The following is a 14,053-nucleotide window of genomic DNA, read 5'->3' on the forward strand; positions in this document are numbered from 1 at the left end:
TCTTTTTTCAAGACCGCCGAGGGACCGCCGTGCGGAAGACCGCTCGGCCTATTATGACCGTTGGCAGCTCTCCGTCCCTTTACGGATGGAGAGCCACCAACAGCCATACTGGCGGGAGGCGGGGAAGTGGAGGTTGCTCCACCTCCACCGCCACGCCAACAGAACACCGCCCAGCGAATCACGTCCTGTGATTCGCCGTGACGGTGTTCTGTTGGCGGTGTGGTGTGGTGTTGGCGGAGCTGCCCCCATGGCTCCCGTCCCCTCCCAGAGGATCAACGGAACAGGTAAGTCGATCGTCCGTTAGGGGAGGGGGGTGTTGTGTGCGTGCATGGGGGTGTGCGTGTGTGTATGTAGAGGGGGTGTGTGAGTGCGTGTAGGCTTGTGGGGGTGTTGTGTGTATGGGAATGAGTGCATGTATGTCTGTGGGTATGGATGTATGGATGTGTGTGTATGTTTGAATGTGGGTGTGCGTGTCTGACTGTGTGTGTGGATGGTGGCATGTATGTCGGGGTGTGTGCCCAGCCCCCTTTGTGTCACTGTCTAGTGTGAGATGAAAAACAACCCAACTGTCAAACTGACCCAGACAGGGAATCCACAAACAAGGCAGAGTCACAGAATGGTTTAAGCAAGAAAATGCTCACTTTCTAAAAGTGGCATTTTCAAACGCACAATCTTAAAATCAACTTTACTAAAAGATGTATTTTTTAATTGTGAGTTCAGGGACCCCAAACTCCACATGTCCATCTACTCTCTAGGGGAATCTACACTTTAATCATATTTAAAGGTAGCCCCCATATTATCCTATGAGAGAGACAGGCCTTGCAACAGTGAAACACGAAATTGGCAGTATTTCACTGTCAGGACATATAAACCACATTACTATATGTCCTACCTTATCCATACACTGTACCCTGCCCTTGGGGCTACCTAGGGCCAGTGGCGTAGCGTGGAGGGTGCAGGGGGGGCCGGCCGCACCGGGCGCAACATCTGGGGGGGACTCGAGTGCTAAAATCCACGGGTTAGGGGGCGCAAATTACTTGCCTTGCCCCGGGTGCTGACAACCCACGCTACGCCACTGCCTAGAGCCTACCTTAGGGGTGCCTTACATGTAAGAAAAGGGAAGGTTTAGGCCTGGCAAGTGGGTACACTTGCCAAGTCGAATTTACAGTGTAAAAATACACACAGGGACACTGCAGTGGCAGGTCTGAGACATGATTACAGGGTTACTTGTGTGGGTGGCACAACCAGTGCTGCAGGCCCACTAGTAACATTTGATTTACGGGTCCTGGGCACCTCTAGTGCACTTTACTAGGGACTTAACAGTAAAACAAAATTGCCAATCATGGAGAACCAATTACGTACACATTTTAAACAGGAGCACATGCACTTTAGCACTGGTTAGCAGTGGTAAAGTGCCCAGAGTAACAAAAACAGTAAAATCAGAGTCCAGCACACATCAACAACCTGGGGAACAGAGGCAAAAAGTTAAGGGAGACCACGCCAAGGATGAAAAGTCTAACACTTAATAAAATTAATTAATGTATTTAGTATTCCATATTTAGAATTAATATTGTAAATCAGGCAGAAAAACGAAGCTACTATTTTAAAACAGTCAAACTGTCATGGACTGCAGAACTTTCCAAGGCTTGAAACGCTTGAAATATTCATTACAGGCAAGCGGAAAGGAATGTTTTCAGGGACTCATTTATTTCAGGAGCTTGTAGCAACAGAACCATTTTCATTTATGTAAGTATTCAGCCTTCTGCACAGGAAAGTGAATGATTCTAAAGCTGTTTTCTCCAGCAGCATGTCTCCCAGGTCAGACCCCTTCTAAGACAGTGTTGCCAGAATTTTTAGACCATTCTCTAGCCCAAAGCCAACGGAAAAGTAGCCCAAAGTAGCCCAGAGCTGCTACTTTAATAAAGATGGGGCAGTGGCAGGCAGTAGATGGAGCAGCAGATGGATATTTGTGGCTGGACAGTCTTACAGAAGTGGTGAGCGCAGAATTTCTGCTCTTGCGAACTGTATACCTTCTCTCATTCTTGCAGGGTGTAACCCGCACAAACCAATTTTTTCCATACAACTGGAAAAATATAGCCCAGATGTGTGTGATCAAGCCCAATCTGGCAACACTGTGTAAGAGAAAGGTTAACATTCAACTTTTTAGTAGAACGGAAGGGTCGGGTTTAGAATTGTGTGGGTGGGAGTAAGAACATTAGTATGGTGGAGTACTTTACTTCTACCATGTCAAGGGTCCTTCACTCACCAGATTTAAAGTTGTCCACCAGCCCTGCAGATAACATTGGCAGGAACCGCCGTCACAGTGGTTGCTGTCAGTATATTTAAAGTTTGACTGTGGTACCGTCAGTGAAACTTTTAACATAGTTTTGTTTTTTAAAATAAAATTCCATAGCAGGATTTTGTTTTTCAAAAAACAAAAACTAATGATTTCAATATTTGTATTGTTCCTTACCGCTACTCTTTTCATGTCAGTAAGGGAGAGTAAAAAATGGCTATTGGACTACCCATTCCAAATTGGGCTGGTAGGCAGCTGAATGGCCAAACATCTGATGTCCCTTATTCCATCAGGAGGAATGTCCGCAAAAGGGACGGAGTAGTCTCAGTTGCGGATATACTTAATATCTGCCCATAGGTAAATCAGGTGGGCAGACCTTCAGTTTAGTGGAGAAGGTACTCTGTCACCCTGCAACAGAGTACTCTCCCTGCCAAACTCAAATTCAGCCTCCGAGTGATATTCATAGTCAGCTTATAAGGGAAGAGGGAGTGGTGATATATGGATTGTTGCTGTAGTGAGGCTTGTCTCAGGTAATAGGTAGGATTCCCAAAGGTACCTGTCAAAATGCAGCAATGTGGTAGGACAGGGCTGTAAATCATGGAATCAATCGCAGTAAATCATGGACCCCCGCTATGGTGCTTACTTTGCTAACAACAAGATCACCTGGAAACTAATAATTAGGCTAATTGTCGACCTACCTCCTTCCTACCACTTTCAACAACAATCCTTGAGAAGCATAACAACGGTCTGTTGTCTACTTTCTTGAACACCCATGAAAATCTACATCCATATCAATCTGGGTTCTGCACAGAACACAGTACACAATCTGCACTGTTAGGTGTTATTGAAAACTTGAGACAGGAATTGGAAAGAGGAGGTACAGCAGCTCTGATTTCATTTGACCTCAGTGCCATTTTTTATAGTAAAATCGACAACAGTCAGTGGCTGCTCGCTGTTAGGGACTATAGACTTACACGCTGAGGAAGCAGTGTATTATTTGCATTCTGATTGCCATCCTCCTGGAGCCATTGCCCCTGGACAGGTCATTTGTGAACAAGAGATTGCCCTTGTGACATCCTATTGATATTTCATTGATGTATGCTGTAGGAAAGTAGCCTCTTTCTAGCTTGGTTACCCCCAAGTTGTGCCTGTTTGTCAGTGTGTTTGACTGTGTTCACTGGGATCCTGCTAACCAGGACCCCAGTGATTATGCTCTCACCCTTCTAACTTGGTAACTTTGTTACTTACATCCCACATTTGGCATACTGGTGCCCCCATGTAAGCCCCTAGTATATAGTACCCAGATACCCAGGGCATTGGAGTACCAGGGGATCCCCATAGGCTGCAGCATGTATTATGCCACCCATTGGGAGCCCATGCAAAGTGTCCTGCAGGCCTGCCATTGCAGCCTGCATGAAAGGGTACATGCACCCTTTTTCACCTAGGTCACTGCACCAGGTCACTGTAGGTCAACCCTATGGCAGACCCTCCTAGCCCAGAGGGCAAGGTGCAAGTACCCATGTGTGAGGGCACCCCTGCACTCGCAGTGGTGCCCCCACAAACTTCAGTTCCATTTTCCTGGACTTCGTGAGTGTGGGGACGCTATTTTATGCGTGTACTGGACACAGGTCACTACCTATGTCCAGCTACATAATGGTAACTCCGAACCTAGGCATGTTTGGTATCAAACATGTCGGAATCATTCCCCAATACTGTTGTCAGTATTGGAAGTATTATTCCATGCACTCTGGGGGCTCCTTAGAGGACCCCCAGCATTGCCCTGTAGGAGGCTGGCTTGTAGTGGGTACCAGAGGTACTTACACCTTGTGCCAGGTCCAGTTATCCCTTATTAGTGTAGAAGAGGTGTTTCTAGCAGCTTAGGCTGATAGAATGTAGCTATGGCAAAGCAGCTTAGGCTGAACTAGGAGACATGTAAAGCTCCTACTATACCACTGGTGTCATATGCACAATATCATAAGAAAACACAATACACAGATATACTAAAAATAAAGGTACTTTATTTTTATGACAATATGCCAAAAGTATCTCAGTGAGTACCCTCTGTATGAGGATGCCAAATATACACAAGATATATGTACACAATACCAAAATTATGCAGTAATAGCAAAAGGAAGTAATGCAAGCAGTGTAAAGTTACAATAGATTGCAATAGGAGCATATAGGTATAGGGGCAACACAAACCATATACTCCAAAAGTGGAATGCGAACCACGAATGGACCCCAAACCTATGTGAGCTTGTAGAGGGTCGCTGGGACTGTAAGAAAACAGTGAGGGTTAGAAAAATAGCCCACCCCAAGACCCTGTATGGTAGGTGTAAAGTGCACCTACAACCCGCAGAGAGCACAGAAGTCGTGATAGGGGGATTCTGCATGGAAAACCAACACCAGCAATGCAACAACAGTGAATTTCCGGTCCTGAGTACCTGTAAGACAAGAGCACCAAGTCCAAGAGTCGCGACAGTGTAGAGAGTGGGCAGGAGCCCAGGAAATGCCAGCTGAGGGTGCAAGGAAGCTGCCACTGGATGGAAGAAGCTTGGTGTTTTGCAAGAACGAAGAGGACTAGGAACTTCCCCTTTGGAGGATGGATGTCCCACGTCGTGAAGAAGCTTGCAGAGGTGTTCCCCCGCAGAAAGACCGCAAACAAGCCTTGCTAGCTGCAAGGGTTGCAGTTAGGGTTTTTGAATGCTGCTGTGGCAAAGGAGGGACCAGGATGTCGCCACCTGAATGAGGAGACAGAGGGGGTGCCCAGCAAGTCAGGGAGTCCTCACAGAAGCAGGCAGCACCCGCAGAAGTACCAGAACAGGCACTTAGAAGAGGAGTGAACCGGAGTCCACCCGAAGTCAGAAAAGGGAGTCCCACGACGCCGGAGGACAACTCAGAAGGTTGTGCACTGCAGGTTAGAGTGTCGGGGACCCAGGCTTGGCTGGGTACGAAGGAAATCCTGGAAGAGTGCACAGGAGCCGGAGAAGCTGCAAATCACGTGGGACCCAGCAATGCAGTCTAGCGTGGGGAGGCAAGGACTTACCTCCACCAAACTTGGACTGAAGAGTCACTGGGCTGTGGGAGTCACTTGGACAGAGTTGCTGAGTTCCAGGGACCACGCTCGTCATGCTGAGAGGGGACCCAGAGGACCGGTGATGCAGTCTTTTGTTGCCTGCGGTTGCAGGGGGAAGATTCCATCGACCCACAGAAGATTTCTTCAGAGCTCCTGGTGCAGAAAGGAGGCAGGCTACCCCCAGAGCATGCACCACCAGGAAACAGTCGAGAAAGCCGGCAGGATGAAGCAGTACAAGGTTGCAGTAGTCGTCTTTGCTACTTTGTTGCGGTTTTGCAGGCGTCCTGAGGAGTCAGCGGTCAATCCTTTGGCAGAAGGTGAAGAGGGAGATGCAGAGGAACCCTGGTGAGCTCTTGCATTCGGTATCTGAAGAATTCCCTAAAGCAGAGACCCTAAATAGCCAGAAAAGGAGGTTTGGCTACCTAGGAAGGAGGATTGGCTACTAAGAGAAGTAAGAGCCTATCAGAAGGAGTCTCTGACGTCACCTGCTGGCACTGGCCACTCAGAGCAGTCCAGTGTGCCAGCAACACCTCTGTTTCCAAGATGGCAGAGGTCTGGGGCACACTGGAGGAGCTCTGGGCACCTCCCCTGGGAGGTGCAGGTCAGGGGAGTGGTCACTCCCCTTTCCTTTGTCCAGTTTCGCGCCAGAGCAGGGCTGGGGGATCCCTAAACCGGTGTAGACTGGCTTATGCAGAGATGGGCAGCATCTGTGCCCATCAAAGCATTTCCAGAGGCTGGGGGAGGCTACTCCTCCCCAGCCTTCACACCTATTTCCAAAGGGAGAGGGTGTTACACCCTCTCTCAGAGGAAATGCTTTGTTCTGCCTTCCTGGGCCAGGGCTGCCTGGACCCCAGGAGGGCAGAAACCTGTCTGAGGGGTTGGCAGTAGCAGCAGCTGCAGTGGAGACCCCGGAAAGGTAGTTTGGCAGTACCCGGGTTCTGTGCTAGAGACCCGGGGGATCATGGAATTGTCTCCCCAATGCCAGAATGGCATTGGGGTGACAATTCCATGATCTTAGACATGTTACATGGCCATGTTCGGAGTTACCATTGTGACGCTATACATAGGTAGTGACCTATGTATAGTGCACGCGTGTAATGGTGTCCCCGCACTCACAAAGTCCGGGGAATTTGCCCTGAACGATGTGGAGGCACCTTGGCTAGTGCCAGGGTGCCCACATACTAAGTAACTTTGCACCCAACCTTCACCAGGTGAAGGTTAGACATATAGGTGACTTATAAGTTACTTAAGTGCAGTGGTAAATGTCTGTGAAATAACGTGGACGTTATTTCACTCAGGCTGCACTGGCAGGCCTGTTTAAGAATTGTCAGATCGCCCTATGGGTGGCAAAAGAAATGCTGCAGCCCATAGGGATCTCCTGGAACCCCAATACCCTGGGTACCTCAGTACCATATACTAGGGAATTATATGGGTGTACCAATATGCCAATGTAAATTGGTGAAATTGGTCACTAGCCTGTTAGTGACAATTTGGAAAGCAGAGAGAGCATAACCACTGAGTTTCTGGTTAGCAGAGCCTCAGTGAGACAGTTAGGCATCACACAGGGAACACATACATATAGGCCACAAACTTATGAGCACTGAGGTCCTGGCTAGCAGGGTCCCAGTGACACATAACAAACATACTGACAACATAGGGTCTTCACTATGAGCACTTGGCCCTGGCTAGCAGGATCCCAGCGATACAGTGAAAACACCCTGACATATACTCACAAACAGGCCAAAAGTGGGGGTAACAAGGCTAGAAAGAGGCTACTTTCTCACACAACCCTCCCCCAAACGAAGGACAATAAGGCTAACCTTGGCCAGTTGAGTCTTTATTGTCTAAGTGGTGATAAGTGGAGAGTAGATCTGCAATAGACTGGTTACTCCCTTTATCATCCACTATATGGTTACTTCCCAGTGGGGATGTAAACCACCCTGTTTGAGGTTTTTTAGCTAACCAATTGTGTGAAGATATATTTTCAGAGTTTCTATCAGTAAGGTTTAGTTTAGAACAGTGGGAATTGTCCACTGGACCTATTTCTAGTGATGAGAATGCCTGACAGGGATGCTGTCTTAGTAAAGCCATAGCTAGGCAAAAACTTTGTCCATATGGCTGGAAGAGCGAACAGGGATGCTTTTTCTCTTGTGTTGGAGCAGGGCAGGGATGCTGTCCTATGAGCTCCACACTAGGGCAGGGCTTCTGTCCTAAGTGTTGTGAGGCAGTGCAGGGTTTCTGCACTAAAGTTTCTCTGGGAGGGTTGGAGGGATGCTCCATGTTAACTAAAATGGTGTTCTTTTTCTCACCAATATTAATTATCCCACAGAGAGGTACTTCCACCTCAGGGAGTACAGCTATGCCACCTGATGATTCCCTTGGTACAGGTGCCACCCCAGGAGAGGTTTCTCCCACCACAGGAATGGTATCCTGAATGGCAGGGTGGGTAGGGGATACTGTGATACCCTTTTTACCTGTTGTTGGAGAAGGATCCTGAGTTTTCAGGCATTTTTCTCTCCTTTGCTTTTTCATTTCAGTAGAAATGAGAGGGAACAATTCCTCAGGGATACCCAGTATGGCTGCATGGGTATAAAACTCTACCTCAGCCCAACCTGAGGTCTCTAGGTCATTACCTAAGAGACAGTCTACAGGTAAGCTAGGTGACACTACCACCTGCTTAGGGCCAGTAACAGCTGGATGAGGCTGAAAGACGCAGTCAGATGGCTGTACTAGGCCTGATACCAGTGGCAGCATGTGGGAGGGAAAAGGGGCGGTGCGAAGAGAAATAAAATAAAATAATATTATTTTTTTTAAGTACCTTAATTCCGTGCTGTGCTGCTCCACTCCTCCGTCCTCGAGTCGACTGCAGGCACAGGCTCCCAGCCTGCCCTGTGGCCAATCCTTTCGCTGCTTAGAGCATTGTTAGGATTGGCTGGGAGCACCTAGCCAGGGCGGTCCCAGGCAGACTGGGAGCCTGTGCATGCTCTCTCCAGCCCGGCAACACAGTGCTGGGCCGGAGAGAGCACACTGCGCATGTGTTCTGTGCATGTCTGTTTGGTCGGCCCAAGATGGCCGGCCAAACACACATGCGCTCGAGGGGAGTGCATAGTGCACTCCCCTCAGTGTTCGTCACAGTACGTGGCCCGCCCCTTTTAATACAAAACGATAATTAACATAGTTTATTATCGTTTTGTATTAAAGGGCTTGCAGCTGCTGCTGCTGGTGGGGGGCGATGCTCCTCCGCCCTACCGGAGGAGCCAACCCTGCCTGATACCTTCTGTAGGAGATCCTGGAGAATCATCACCTTCTGTTTGAGGTTTCGTGGAAGCATTTTCCTTGTGAAAAAAAGGTCTCAGTGGCATAAGCCATACATTTTTCAAAATCGTGCCTTTCTAGGGTAGCCCAAACACCCTAGAAAGGATTCTAAGTCCCAATTTCTTCAGATTCTGGATCTCTTTGTGCTGGGTACACCTAAAGATGTTAAACAACTGAGGGCAGCTTCTAGGGTACCACATAACAACAACACTAGCCAAACTCAAATACTTACTCCAGTGGGGGATTTTTTACAGGTCCCAGGATCCACTTGTCTGCTTCTTCTTCTGTAGAGATCCCCTTCTTCCCCTTTATGTCCTTGGGACAACAAAATCTCAGTTTGTCTAATGCATGAGAAGCATTTCCAGTTCTTGAGGACAAGAGAAAGTTGCCAGGAAATAGTACTCTCTTTTGGCAGACACAGGCAGCTGGTTCTCCTCTACTCTATTTCGCCAAGTTTAGCAGCTGTGTTCTGAAGTCTCTGGGTGGGAGTACTTCTTTTCAGTAACTAATTAGTGACCAGTGATGAGACATCAGCCTATTATCAGAATCTTCCCATACTTGACTTCATTCCTCTCTTGCACTAGTTTCCTTATTTGTTTTGCTGAAATAATCCTAGAAAAACCTATTCTGGTAGCCTTTTAGGGTGGCAAGACCCAAACACCTACAAAAGACCTGCTCAACCTGATTCTAGGCCCAGGTTACCTCCCACAATTACAGGAGTGAGACTGGATTTGGGAAAGACACAGTTCTAAAAGTGAGAACACACCATAACACCTGCCCAGTTTAAAGGATGAATGTCAAAAAGTAGGGCCCTTGGCTGTTCTTTTTAGCTCATCTGTGTTTCCCCTTAACCTCCAATTCCTACACAACTAAGGGTGGCTGTCCAGTAATGAACATTCCTCTGCCTTTCTGGCAGAGATCTGTCAGCAGATCATCTGTTGGCTTATATCCTTTGTTCTTCCCTGAGGACCACTTCACACCTGTTCAGGAGAGCTGGCGAATCTAATAACGGTCCCTATTGGGAGGACCAGACTGAAAACTATCCGTAGTCCAGGCAGAGATAAACAACTATTGCAAAAATCATCATTGTGGCACATGTAGCAAACTCTTTGTTCAAGCAAATACTGACACTTTTCTGTTCTTCTTTCTTTGGCCCTCATCCCCAACTTTTTTAATTTCTATATCTTTTTTCTAACATGTTATAACTCTCACTCCCTCTGGATCTTTCTACTTTTCGTTTCACCCTGAATTTAATCAATCAATCAATCAGAGTATTTGTAAAGCGCACTACTCACCTGTCAGGGTCTCAAGGCGTTGAGGGGAGGGGAGGCTTCTACTGCTCGAACAGCCAAGTCTTGAGATGCATCCTTAAGGTAAGTAGGTCTTGTGTCTGTCGCAGGTGGGTGGGAAGAGTGTTCCATGTCTTGGCGGTGTGGTGGGAGAACTGTGGATGCGTGGGACGGTGGCGAGAGCATAGGTCGGCAGAGCGAACCTTAATGTAAGTTGTAATGTAATATTCTTTGTCTCTTGTGTTATTGTAAATAAATTATGGCCACAGCATGGTGGAATTCTAGATCCATTGAACCTTCTGTAAAGTGTGCTGATGCGTATCATAGGTAGAGTTGCACTATATAAAATTTTAATGTTTGGTAATCAGTATTGCTGATTGGTTGCAAATAGACCTACCTTATGAATATTAATGAAGTAGGTTGTAATTTGTGAGCCACTAGGATTCGTTGCCATCCCAGAGATGGTGGCCTGCAGACCACCATGCCTGTAATCGCTTTTAAACAAAGCAAATGCATTTTTACAAAGGCACACAAAAGAAGATTGGATTTAAAGGCACTTATCACAAGAGCCCATCTATGTCAGTAAGCAGGTGTGGTAATTGTGGAAGGATGACATCCCTATATCAAAATGTTATTCTGACCTTGGCTTCTCTGCAGAAGATAGAACTTGATAATTTCATACATGAATAGAAATGTGTTCAGACATCAGAGTTCTCTGCCGGGAGACAGTAATGTGGTGTGTAAATCTGGGTATCAAAAGTACTGATACGCAGACAGGTGGATGTGCCATTCTTCCCAAAGTGCTAGGCTGGTCACGAAACTGCTGGTGCTTGTCTCTGCTTCACTGACCCATGAAATGAAATCTTTGTCCCTAAAGAAACAGAGAATCAAAGATCCAAGAAACATTAATGAACACGTTTAAAAAGGGCCAAACATTGATGCCGTTAAAAGAACCACCGGTTTGTGCTCTTGTTCATAAGCCCCTTGCACCTCCTTGTGCCACCCTAGCATCATTTTTTTTACACTAAGGAGCCGTTAAGGAGGCCCCCCTATGCGCCATACTTACAAAGTGGCCCAATGCATGCATTCCACCACTTTGTAACCTCTTGCACCAGATCATACTTGCACCAGATATAATGGTTGCAAAGTGGACTTTCCCACGCAAAGAGGGTTAAAAAATGGCGCAGTGAAATTCACAAGATTGCACTGTGCCATTTCTTTGTCATTTTTAACGCCTGCTCAGAGCAGATTTCAAACTAACACTCCCATATTAACCTATGGGCCTCCATGTGCTTTGCTGGACTAGCGCCATAATTTATGGCGCTAATCCAGCAAGGCACCACAATAGCATAATAAATTATGATGTTATTGTGCTAACGTGCGCCAAGTTGCGCTGTATAGTAAATGCAGCTCTACCATAGGGATGCTAGGGGGGTACAGGGCAACGCTAGAAAAGTGTTGCATCAGAGCTGATGCACAACTTTCTTGTAAATATGCCCCTTACTGTCTCTGTAGACACAGCCAATGGACCCGATTCACAAAAGTATTTTGGCCATAAAATAATTTCATTTACATTTGCCAGGAATTCACAAGATAAATCCTGGCAAATGTAAATATGTTTACTATTGTTTTTTTCTCCACCAGAATTTCAGTGAAATGTGTTGTAGTAACTCACGCAAGCTATAGGGTGTGAATGGTACAATGCATAGTTAGAGTTGCAAAGGCTTGAATGCTCACGGACTTATAGGTTTGTGGGCATTCACAAACTGAAATTTTATCCCATTCCGTTCTATAAATCGATTACTCCCTGGGACTGGAGTAACTTAACTTCCATGATGGAAAGGGGAACAGATCACCTACTATTTATTGAGGGTGTAGGGGGAAGGGCTGTCTACACAAGGAAAAGTTTTTTTCCTGTGGAAAAATTAAAACAAAACTGTACATTTGTTCATTACTTACCTACTTACTTACTGCCCGTTATGCTGACTGGCATGCATGGCAGCAAAGAAGGACCATTACTTCTGTCTGTGCTGGGCATGTTTCGGGGCATGTTTCTGTACAGAGCCCCCGCTGCGGTTTAGGGCCTTCATTTCTATTTTCATAATTCGCCTCCCGGTGTTCTTTGGACTGCCACTCTTCCTTTTACCTTCTCAGGTCCAGTGGAGAGCTGTTTTTGTGATGGAGTCTTATTTTCTACTGATAGCGTGTCCTACCATTCTCCATCTTTTTCTCATAATGATGTTATCCATGCTCTCTTGCTTGCATCTGGTGAGCAGTTTGTGGATAAAGATAGTTCACGGCCAGAAAAAGATCAGGTTTCTTCCCAGGTTATTGGTGTGGAAGGCTGACAGTTTGGTGATGTCTGTAATCATCATCCCCAGCATTCCGATCTATACAAGAGTGTAGACAGAACACTACTCATGTAAAGCCTCAAAGTGGTGTTGGTGCTCTACTGAGATGACCTCCACTCAATGTTCAGCATCCTGAAGGCCTTCCTGGCCTTGTTCAGTCCCAATTCAGTCTGCTCTTGATGTCCTCCAGTCATGGCTAGGTCCTATTCATTCCCCTTGATTGGTGATGGGTTTGGGATGTTGAGTGTCATGATTTCTGATTTCTTTGTGTTGCTCTTCAGGCTCACTTGCTGTGCATAGATGTTGAGGCCAGGTGGCTTTTCCTGCATATGCTGGTGTGTGTGAGAGAGCAAAACTAGGTCATCCACATAGTCAAAGTCCTCCAGTGTAGAGAATAAGGTGCATCTGGTGCCTCTAGCTTGGTCTTCTGTTGTGGGTTGTATCACTGAGTAGATTACTAGGTTGAAGAGCAGCACTGAGGCATTCTTCTATCACACCAGTCTTGAATTCAAAACTAAACTCACTATGTCACACCTGATACTGTCAGAGGCTTTCTCAAAATCAATTAAGTTGATGTACAGTTGTCTCTAACACTCAGTGCACTAGTCTATGATGTTGCATAGAGGAAGAATCTGATCAGCACACCCTCTCTCCTTGCGAAACCCAGCCTGTTTTTTTCTTGACTGCTTGTCTATGGCATTAGAATGTACTGAATTATGATTTTTGCCAGAATTTTATTCAGGATTGACTTAAAGGTTATTCCACGCCAGTTGTTAGTTGGTTAATGTTTCCTTCTTTTGACTCTTGATGATGATGTCTTGGTTCCAGTCCTTTGAAGAATCAATGACACAATATCGGAACCAACAATGTCGTGGAAAGATAATATTATGTCAAAAATATTGATTTAAAAAAAATTGTTTTCCTTTACTTATATTGGTAAGTACAAAAATATTGATTTGCACTACTATCATTAAAAACATAGACAACATTGTTTTTTTAAAATATATATGTATATATATACATATATATAGTTTAAAATAGTAAATCTTAACTATTTAATATATGAAAGCAATATAACGTAAATTATATAAAGTAACACTTTTTAAAACATATATTTGATATCATACTACATTTTAAAGTTTTTTAATGTACTTCTATAAACGCATGTATATATATATACATATATATATATATATATATATAAATATATATATATGAAACATAACAAATAGTAATAAATCAATTGCAAAAATTCAATACAGTACCAAATTAATAAAATATTAAGAAAAAACATTTACTTAACATGTTATGAAAATTATTATATACATATATATAAATGTAAATTAAAAAATAAACAAATAACAATAGATAGATATATTTAAACAATATAAAGAAAAGTCTGAGAATAATAGATATACTATTTCCCCTGCATTCTGTGCAACATTAGGGAAAGCGTTGAACTTCGAAGGAGTAAGATTTTCTACTCCCACTCCAGTCTGTGCAACAATAAGGAAAGGGTTGGACTTCAGAGGGGTAAGATTTACTACAGGACCCTGATCCTGAGCCTTGTCCTGAGCTCGCATGCTATGGAGACCCCTAAAACAGGCTCTTGAGGGCACCTGTCAATTCTATCCATTGCGCCACTTCCCATCTCCTTTTAGCCTTAGTCAGAGTTGCCTTATAACTCTTTCTTGCAATACCTATTTTTGGGCGATTACCCTTCTTG

This window comes from Pleurodeles waltl, chromosome 5 (genome assembly GCF_031143425.1).
Source record: "Pleurodeles waltl isolate 20211129_DDA chromosome 5, aPleWal1.hap1.20221129, whole genome shotgun sequence".
NCBI classification, from domain to species: domain Eukaryota; kingdom Metazoa; phylum Chordata; class Amphibia; order Caudata; family Salamandridae; genus Pleurodeles; species Pleurodeles waltl.